Source organism: Polypterus senegalus, chromosome 8 (genome assembly GCF_016835505.1).
Source record: "Polypterus senegalus isolate Bchr_013 chromosome 8, ASM1683550v1, whole genome shotgun sequence".
In the NCBI taxonomy this organism is placed as follows: Eukaryota; Metazoa; Chordata; class Cladistia; order Polypteriformes; family Polypteridae; genus Polypterus; species Polypterus senegalus.
The window spans coordinates 129810216-129821484 of NC_053161.1; positions in this window are offsets into that span (position 1 = coordinate 129810216).

Below are 11269 nucleotides of genomic sequence, written 5' to 3' on the forward strand. Positions count from 1 at the left end.
TTTTTGGGGAGTTGTTAGCATGATTGATGACCTATGCATAAAGATCATTGCCCTAAGTGTGCATGTGCCTGCATGTGTGAATCACAAATGATATCACACTATCAACACACAGGTTCTCATGGATGCACACTGTATTGTAGTAGCCAGCCTATTTCCCTGAAGATAGACAGGGAAGGATGGTTGATTGACAGTAAAATGTCATGCAGGTACAATAAGCTTTGCATTCCATTTGACAATGCTAGAAGGATTAAAGAAAGAAGGTACCGACTTCTTGGGCATTGGATAAATACATTTAGAACATTAGAACAATCTAGACGAGAACAGGCCATGCAGCCCAACAAAGCTCGCCAATCCTATCCACTTATTTCTTCCAAAATAAACATCAAGTTGACTTTTGGAAGTCCCTAAAGTCTTACTATCTACCACACTGCTTGGTAGCTTATTCCAAGTGTCGATCGTTCTTTGTGTCAAGAAAAACTTCCTAATCCTTACAAAAGATAAGGGGAGATCATGGAGAGAGAGACGTGACTCCATAAGATGCTCAGGAAAACTGAAAGAGTGAACACAACTTCAGAAACAACAGAAGACTAGCTATTATTTTACCAGTTGTTTCATGTAGCCTAAACAATGGGAATTTTCATTTTTCTGGAAGTACAGCTGTGAATCATTTATTGTTAAATAAACACAGTTTATACATTTATGTGTCTCACTGTATTTCCATCTCGAAGCTCATTACCACAGGCATAGTTTGGATTTGCAGAGATCTTAGCCCCTGACCCTCTGATTTTCAGGTGCAGTGTCAAAATAAAATGAATGGGCTAAATCCAAAATCCCAAAATCCCACCTACAATGACACAACTGCTTGTTATGTATTATTTTTGATGTTGTTGCAAAGTGGCAAAGTTCAACACACACTTTAGAGTACTTCATGAGAGTGACATGAACCTTTTATCTGAAAGTAATCATGTCACTTTAAATATTTCTTGTGTTGAAGCATTAGTATTAGTATCACAAAACTACAAAACATCATCACGATTTCCAAAGAAAGTATAAAACACCTTCATAAGTGCCATTTTGAAGCTCATGGTGCCATAATATCATGACGTCTATCATTCTCAAACATGATCTCCTACTCATTGTTGGGAGTAGGTTTCGGATGCTTCATAAATACTTTTCATGTGCTCCTCTGGAGTAGCTTAAATTCTTATCGGAATCAGACTTAGTGCAATTCTTAAGAGTAATTCTGAGACACAATGGAATCTGAATTGACAACTCCAAGACATTAACATTGTAGCGTTGAAGCCATTAATGTGTAACTTTGTGTTTATTGATTGGTGTCGCTAGAAAACAAATATTTTACAAAGGCATAGGTTTCTTTCAGACTGCATCAGATTTTTCTTCAGGTTTCCCCATATTTTGTTGCAATAATTTTACCCTCACTGTCCTTGCAGGACCTGCTGCAGAGAATCATCCCTACAGAATGATGCTGACACCACCATGCTTCATAGTGGAGAGATTTTATTTTTGATGACATGCAGTGTTCAAGCAAGCATTTAATCTAATGGTCAAAAAGCTCACATTTGGTCTTATCAGGCCATTGAACATTTTTCCAGCTGACATCACAGCCTCCCGATGTGTCTTCTGGGAAACCGTAGCAGAGATGTCATGTGCATTTTTTAACAGTGATTTTCTCTTTGCCACTCTCAACAGGCAATAATTTTTGTCTGCACAGTCTCTCCAATCTTAGCCACTGCAGCTGAGTTCTGACTGTTTTTTTGTGGCCTACTATAGGCATATTTAGAGCTGTGCCATACTCTTAGCAATTTCTTATTTAACTGAATGCCAAGGGATATTCAGTGATTTTTTCTTGTCTCCATCCTGTGACTTGTGCTTTTCAACCACCTTTTCACAGCATTGCTTGTAATGCTCCTTTTGCTTTCATTGTGTAGGTTAGGCCATTATATTAAATCACCATAAGCTGGACCTTCCAGATTCAGGTGCATTTACACTACAATTAATTGAAAGCCCAGACAGGTGCACTTCATTGAACTGATTGTGTGACTTCTAAAACTGATTGGTTGCACCAGTGATGATGTCACATTAAAGGGTGTGAATACTTATTAGATCAGTTATTCTATGTACAACAAAAAATGCGAACACGTTTTGCTGGCACTATCTTAACATTCCTATTAAACTGCTTTGAAAAGATGAATTACATCTTTAAAAAGTACTGGTATTTACAGACAATAACTACACAAATGCTTCAACAGTTCATTTAGTTCAAGCGTGTATTTACTAATTTCTTTAAATGATTAAACTTTTGGATTTGCAGGGAGTTCTTTACATGCAGTAAATGTTTTAGTTTAAGAAAGTCTGTTACAGCAGAAAACCCTTGTAAAATGGCAGGCAAGGTAATTGGAATGAATAAAGTTGCTTAGTTTAAAATGCACTTTAAAAAATGAATTATCTTAACATCTGTCATTTAAAAAACAGAAAAGTAATTGTAAAGGTCCCAGAATGCACGCTGCAAAGAAAACTATCACTTTTCTTTTTTCTCAATTCCAGCAAAATAAGCAGCAATACACAATGTTTCCTTGTTATGCATAACCAAACAAGCACAACTGTTATTTTTGTAATTTGCAAGCCTCTTGATGGTGTCATTAATCAAAATGCCAAAGAACAAATGTAAATCTGTAGCTTGCACTGATATACTGATATGAAAAATGCTTTGTGAGCAGATACAAGATAAGATTTCCCAGAATAATTTATGCAAAAAAAGAACAATATTACAATCTGATGGAGGAGAAAAGACAATACAGATTCATATCACTTCTCTGATTGGTTGATTGTCTCATCTCATTCAGGTTTTTTCCTCTAAAGAATGCATGGTGAACATTATAATAATAAAGGAGCTCTTCATATGCCGACTGCGATCACACTGTCTGCAAAAACAAATGTTCCTGCTTTCTGTCATGTGGCTCAGCTGAGCCTTCTGGCCTTTATTTATGTGGTCCCAGTGGGTTATTTGATTCGCTGACTGCAACTCCGTGTTTTACACATTTCTTGATAATATCCAGTTGACATTAAGTTCTCTCATGGATGTTCCTCAGGCCTGACAAAACTGGCTCTTGTGAGGTTTCCTGCTCAATGCAAGGCATTTCACTCCTTTTCCCTCTCAAAGGATTATTGAGCGCCAAGTTTCACAGCCCTCATATCACTTCCAGTACAAGTGCCTGAGTAATGAAACAAACAAGCAAGCACACACTCCTATTAATTAATTAAATAAATTGCTGAGCATTTGGTCACATCTAGATGTTGTTCTTGTATTCTTGACCCTATGTCTGCATTTCTGGTAAATGTTTGCTGCCCAAGTGTTTGCCCATTGGTATCTAAAATTATTGAGTGTACTATTTCTGCTTGTTTGAAAACTGTAATGATTACCCTACCACCTTAAAAACCTGAACAAGATTCATTGGCCTATAGCAACTCCCTGCTTATCTCAAACTTGCCATTTTTGTTGAAAGTACTTGAACATGTGGTTGCTAGACAAGTACAAGGTCATTTATCTAATAATACTTTGTTGGAAGAATTTCATTCGGGATTCAGGTCACAACATAGTAATGAGACTGTACTTGTAAAAATAACTAATGGTTTATTGGTAGCTACTTATTCTGGATATCTTAACATTCTTATTCTGTTAGATCTCTCTGCTGCATTTGACACCATTAGTCAAAAGATCCTGTTAGATCATTCTAGTTGGTGTAACTAATTCAGGGCGGTCCTGGTTCAAGTCTTAACCTTTGTTGCAGGGAGCAGTTTATTTCTATTGGCAACTTCAGGTTGGCTTCATCTTGTTTATTACATGGTATGCCCAAGGGGTCAGTGTTGGGTCTGCTGTTGTTTATTATTTACATGTAACCTCTTGAGAAGTTCGTTCAAAAGCTTGGTCAGAAATTTCATTTTTATGCTGATGATATTCAAATGTATATGAACTATTCAGTTTATTCTTCCTTGCATATTGAAAGACTGTTTATATGATATTAATGTTTGGATACCTGAACACATTCTACAGCTACCTTGCAATAAATATGAAGCTCTCATTGTTGCATCACATTCAGTACCCATGAAATTTCCAGTTTTCTAATAGTCAACACAGGTGAGTTGAAACAGCTTGGTGCTTTTTTGGGTTCTACTATTTCTTATGATTCGCATATTAAAAATTTCACTATGAAAGCATATTTAATTAAAAAACATACACTACGTAGATTACATCATTTTCTTAATCATGCAGCGGTTGAGATCTTCATGTATGCTTTTGTCCCCTCACGACTGGACAACTGCAATGCACTTCTCCTCTGGGTGTCTATTCTTACATGGAATAGATTGTAGTATGCCCAGACTTCAAGCCACAAGGTTACTACCCATAATAAATCGTGGAATCATATTACTCCCATCCTCAACATCTGCATTGGCTGTCAGAGCAATATCACATACAGTATAAGGTTGTCATGGCTTAGCCAAATGTTCTCTTCTGGCTGGGGTTCAGATTCATGTTTTATGTCATCTTTCTTCATTTTTGGTTCCTTTGTATGTAGTATTTGTGTTTATTTCTTATTGCATATGCTTAAGTTTCAATGCCTTGGCTTTGTTCCATGTGTTTTGAGGTTTGTCCCATAAGAAGGTGGGCCACCTGCCAATCACTGCCAAGAACTGCCCTCTGCCCTATAGATTGAAGGGTCTCCCATAGTTTCTGAGGGTTTATTTCAAATGGGCTTAGGAGTGGTGAGTGTTATAGTAATTTTTCTGTATTTCGTCTATTCTTGGTAGTTCATTTTGGGACTTGTTTACTTGGATTGCTTTGTGTTTCATTCAAATCTTATATATCTTTTATGCTCTAAGATGCATCACTGAATGACGGAACATTTTATAGAAAAAAACATTGATTGAATTAAGCTTTTTTGCATTTGACCTTGTATCTAGGCCAGAGTTTGGCAGTATATGTTCCTCTAGTGGGCATTTTTGAAAGTTTTTTTTTGCGACAAACACACCTTTGGACTCCTAGTCATAATAAAAGTACTTTTACTAGTACATGTTCATGATTTACTGGTTCATAATTTGGCATCCCTGTATATCCAAAACCTTCTCTGTCCTTACATCCTATCTGAAGCACTATGTTCATCTGGAGCACAACTGCTTTGTGTACCTTCATCCAGGTTACACTCCGTTTGTGCCAGGGCTGGTTCTGGACAATGGAATGACCTGCCTCTGTCCCTGTGGACTGGTACTACACTTCCCACAGAGTGCAGTGTGCATCAAACAATTAGAAGAAGATATCTGGAGTAATGTGTAGAATTCTAGAATTAAGGAAACTGTTAAATGTAAGGTTTTTAAGGCAGTGGTAAGACCAGCAGTAATGTATGGAGATGAGACATGGGCATTAATGAGAGTGTAAGAGAAGAAGTTAAATGTGGCAGAAATGAGAATGTTGAGATAGATGTGTAAAGAAGGACAAAATTACAAAACAAAAAATAAAATGATCAGAGGTACAACAAAAGTAGGAAAGATATGTAAGAAAGTAGCCTGAAGTGTTTTGGACATATGAGGAGGACAGACAATGGATAAGTGGGCCAAGAGAAAGACTTCAAATAAAAGGGTCTGACTAGGTAGGAGGTGCAGGAGTAAGCTGTATAGAGAAGGTTGCTCAAACAGATTGACCCCACATATATTATTTTCCATCTGTTATATTTTTCACAATATTTCTGAATTTCTTTGTCATTTATATTTCTTTATTAAAGTTTCTGGTGATTATCCCATTGTTTCCAAGATGGTCACCACATTGTTACATCATGGGGCAGCAAAATAAGTCAACAGATGCTGGGCTAAGGGTCTCAAAGTCAGCTCCAAGGGTGACATCATTGTCATATTAATCAGTGTCATAGTCAGAGGACAATTCAGGTTATTAATAATAAAACCCATTATTTAATTCTGTGACTTCTTAGTGCTCTAATTCAGCCACACCAAATGTTTCCAAAGCTGTTTGCGAACACAATCTACATGTTTTGGTGGATCAAGATATTTTTCAAACATTCACTATTTCATTTTCAGATATTTTACTCAAATAGATATTGTAAGATGGACACACAAGTGATAGGATCAAGTTATTGCATCTTTTTGTTGCTTGGCTGATGTTCAAGTAAAAAAAAAAATGATATAAGAACAGAATCTTAAAAAAACAAAGTAATCAAAATGAAGCCAGCTAAGCATTGTTTCATTAGTAGCAGTAATTTGTTACTAATTAAGAAAGTGGCTGGAAGGAAAACCTTCAGCAATGATCTGAGTCTGACAACTCTGCCTTGAAACAGTCCCAGTGCCGTGTTACTGGAAGTGGGATCTGTTGTTACCATGCCTGTGTTCCTTGCATATTCAGTGACCTTATGAAGCATCCTTTCCTCCAGGATCTGCCTTGTGCTTCTGACTCATTCTTTTCAGGAAACAATAGACTGCTGCGACAATGCATACATTCTGCCAGAACTAGGCGCCAATACATTTCATGACTCACAAACCACACTTACACACATGTGGGCCATTTTAAAGTCACCAGTTAAACTAATCTTCACATCCTTTGTGACATTGTGTGAACATAACTAAATAATGGCAACACCACAACAGCATCACTGTATCACCTACAACAAAAAAAGCTAAAGACATGCAGAATATTACGTATAAAAGTGCATTCCACTAACTTAGGAAAAGAACTAATAAACACAGTATCCATTAAACAATAATATTTTGAATAACTCTTTTATTGAAACAAAATTCAAAATTGCATATCTGACATTCAATTAATATTTTTCAATTAGTACCTTATTGTTCTTTTTCCTCTCCATAAATATTTGACTTGGAATAATGTATTTTTTTTGTTTTTTAATTAAATTGCATTTTGGTTACACATCATTAATCTTGATATAGATCCTAATAACCATATAGACATTTTTTCATTATGGTGATGCTTTTGTCTTAATTTAATGACTGTAAAAGAATTTAATATTGTTTTTGGTGTACAAAGATACACAATGTCCAAATTGCATTAAAGACACATGAAATCCAAATTCATTAGCAGATTTATGTAATATTTATGTTGGACAGAGGTATGTGCTTTTAAGCAATATGACAATTATGTTATTGACTTTGAAAAATGTAAGCTCTATTTTTGATGGAATTTTCTGTATAATGCCTCTCAAAAAGAGTATGCTAAAATTACAGAATGTTTATTTGAAAGGAAGCTGAAGTTGAAGCATGAGGCTTAAAGGACACCATGAGGTCAAACTCAAAGGACTCATGGAAGGAGCAGAAAACTGATTCAGAGGCCATATAGAAATACACTTCTGACCGACATCACATGAGCATCTCCAAGCACACACTGCCTAGCAATCTGGACTGAGAATGACACAGCAAACAGCTAAGAGTTTAAAGTGGATGTGGCCAAAGGTGGTGAAATGGATGTGCTAATATTTTAGGATGATTGGTTGTCCTTCCAAGAACACAACATAGGAAGCTTGATTAAACATGGATGTTCAATGTCACCTTAGGTATAACTAAGTTTTTACTCCCCTTCTATATACTGATCTAACTCTCTTTGCAGAGGAAATTTTCTGAGAAAAAAGAGTTACAAGTTAGCAGCATATCTACTAGGTGTACCATCTGTCTTTAAACTTTTTGCTCAAATCTGTGTTGTTTCTTTAACAGTGTGAGAATTGTTTTTATAAGCATTTTCCTTCTGTACGACTAGTCCAAATACAACAAAAGCAGTCCTAGAGGGCTCAGCTAATATTTTTCACCACAGAGTTCTATCATATTTGTGTATTGTACCTTGTACAAATGGCTGTTTTTGAGCCTTATTTGCTTCAAACCTCTGCCTACTATGGATATCAAAGGTCTACACACCCTGATTGAAATTCATACTTTTGTTGATATATTGGCCAAAACTCAAGATAAATCATTACGGACTTTTTCCTTTATAAACTTGACTCACCGTGTAACCAACAATATTTCAGTGAAAAACCATTTGTATATTTATTTTGGAAAAAAAAAATTAACACCCTGGTTGCATTAATGTGTAAGGGACGTTCAAAAGTTTCTGCACTTTTTGAACTCTATGTATTAAGAATTTCAAAAACAAATTACGAGCAGTTTTCTACATAGTCACCTTCCTTTGAGATGCAATTTTCCCAGTGTCATACCAACTTTTTAATGCCCAATTATCACCGTTTCTGATAAAATATAAAAGTGTGGAAACTTTTTGAACATACATATAGACTGTTTAACTTATACTATGTGGTAGTATCTTATGATTCAAGTCTGTTTATAGATCTATATGAACTTATCACATTTGGAGCTTTGAAATGTTATCATATTCCACTTTCAGACCTAAATTATGAGCATGTTATCATCAGCATTTTATGAACATTGAGAACTATTATTGTTCATATTATACTTCTCGTTAGAATTTTTATGGTTGACTGTTATTTTCTTTTAAGAATTTTGATTTAATATAGTAGAAATCTTTTGTATTTCCAGGTTAAACTATTTAGAATTGTTATAGGTTATCACCCTTATATACAAAGTTAGCATGAGGAATGATGTCTGGGGTTATAGATTGTGTGACGCCTTGGGGTATAGGTTATAAAGGTTAGCCCTTGGTACTTCCGGATTATCTGAGTTTGCGGATAAAGCAAAAAATTATTTTTTTCATGCTCAAGAAAAGTTCTACTTGACTAAAAGACTTGCTTCAAAATTTCAATTTCTAGTTACATTTTTGGTCTTGATGTTTGGTTTAATAGTCTTCCACATATCAACCCTCTGTTATGTCTTGACTCCCAAATAACTCCTGGTCCTGTTTTATTTGCCCTCTTGGTGTGCGTTTTCCTGTTGATCAGTTCACAGATATTTTTGTAGGATTGATGTCTAAGCTCTGATTAGATCATTCCTAGAGAATGATATTTTTTTTATTTATTACTTGATTTCATCTGCTTTTTAGTTTGTATGGCTTGATCTTTAGACTTTTTCTGACTTTTGGACTTTTTCTAGTAGATTACATTTTTTTCTTACTGATTTATTTATTAATTTATTTTTCTTAATTAAATTTTATGGTGATTACCTAATTGTTTTCACAGATCTAGTATGGTCACTATGGTGATCACAAGCAACAAGTCAAAATCGAAAGTAACATGCAACACATTTTGCACAAGGCTTTTTTAAGAATTTTGGTATCCACAGATTGGATAAGGAAATGGCATTATAGCTGTTCTTTTATTAATCTGGATCAATTAAGCACAGGTCACATCCTCAGAAGCCACACCCCAAGAGCAAGGGGAAATGGACCTAATGACGGGATTACAGAATGATAATAACTGAAAATCTAAAATGGTGTCTGAGATGTTACAAAGCAAAATATAACATTGGAAATTACAAAAGTCAAGCAAATAATAAAAGGAACAGAATCATCAACATCGATCGTCCCCAATATAAGTACAAAAGTATACATACCTAATCATGACAACATGATATGACAGATTTGATAATGCGATAAACATATCATTGAAGAATGGTCAAGTAATAGTCATGGTCATAAAGCTTGGTGGACATTTTAGGAATAATACCTAGGCAGACCTAGAAGCATGGTCAGATTGTGAGCTCTTTTAAGCTTTATGTAGAAGTTTCATTTAGATCTTTTGAAACAGGTTTTCACCTATGCAAGGACATTTGGAAAACGTTCTTTTCATTTTTGAGATTTTTTTGGTCAATGTTTATAATCTGTCTGTTTGTACACGCCTTTTGTCTTTACCATTTTTAGTACTGTGATGTTTAAGTCATACATAAAGTAGTCAGATGTTTTCTTTGACTATAATAGAGCTGAAGGAGGTAAAGCTTTTGCTACATGGTTAAGTCTTTTAGATTTATTTTCTCAGTTCAGTGCTATGTTCTGTTAAGGGATTTCTTCAACTTTATGTCTTTGTCACTGCTTGAAGCATACCTAGTATAACTTTTTTTTTACTTATATATTTTTGATGCCAGCAGTCCCTGAAAAGAAACTTGAATTGTCTGATGCTGCCACCACCATGCTTGACAGTAAGTTTTTTTGGACAGTTAGCCTTATTGCCTTTTCTTTGTATGCCATAAGACACTAATCATTAATCTATAATGAATGGAGATTCAAGAAGTGGTGTGAAGATGATTACAGAGTTTGTGTAAAAAGAGAAAGCAAATGGTTATAGTAGGAAAATATTTTCTGACTGAGTTCTGTATGGCTGAATATCTGGTCCTTTTTAATTTATATACATTTTCACACATAAAAATGTTAAAAGTTACTTAAATTTCCAGATGACACCAAAATTATTGATGTAGTGGGTTAATCTAGAATTACAGTTGGTCATGGACAGAATTCAGATTTGAGTAGATGGGTGGCAAATGTAAATAAGTGATATATTTAAACATATCCTTAGACTCTACTTGCGTAATTTGAAATTTGGAGATAAAAGTACACGTTATGAAAAGGATTTTGGAGTTCTGGTAGCTTCATCACTGACCAAACCAGAAAATGCATAATAGATAAATGATAAAGACAACAGAAGGAGTTGAATCATTTTCGACTTAAAATAAGTCAAAGAGACATCAAAGAAGGCTAGTTACTTAGCAATGTAGTTAAAGGTTGCATCTGGGGAATTTTAAATGATACTATGCTAAGACATTGTCTTTGATTTAATAATCCATTTTTGTCTCTTTCCTTTGTTTTAATATTGTTAGTGTAAAATGAATTGACAATGAAATAAAGTATTATTTAATTATTATATTTTAGTTACGTGCTTGATTTTCTCAGCAGATCCATACTCAACACTAGCAACATATAATTAAAAATTAAACGAAAAAGCTTTTTTAAGTATTTTTTACAAGACATTTACTTAACCACCACATCGCTTTTTTACTGACAAGTCTCCATACACTTTAAGATAATATTTCACTGCAAAAAGTTTTGAAAGGGGTTGTGTTAAAAAAATGAGAGAGAAAATAAAATATGCTTTAGGAAACTTATATAAATGGATTAAACACCTCCGCCTGTCTCTTAAGGGGTTGACCTCATAGATCTGAAGCCCACAACTGACCAACCCACATGACAAAGTGCTACACCCAAGACCCCCAGAGACAAAGCTTATTATAAGACAGAAGAATAGGAGGAAGTGAACATAAGATTGTTATTTCTCATAAAAATAAT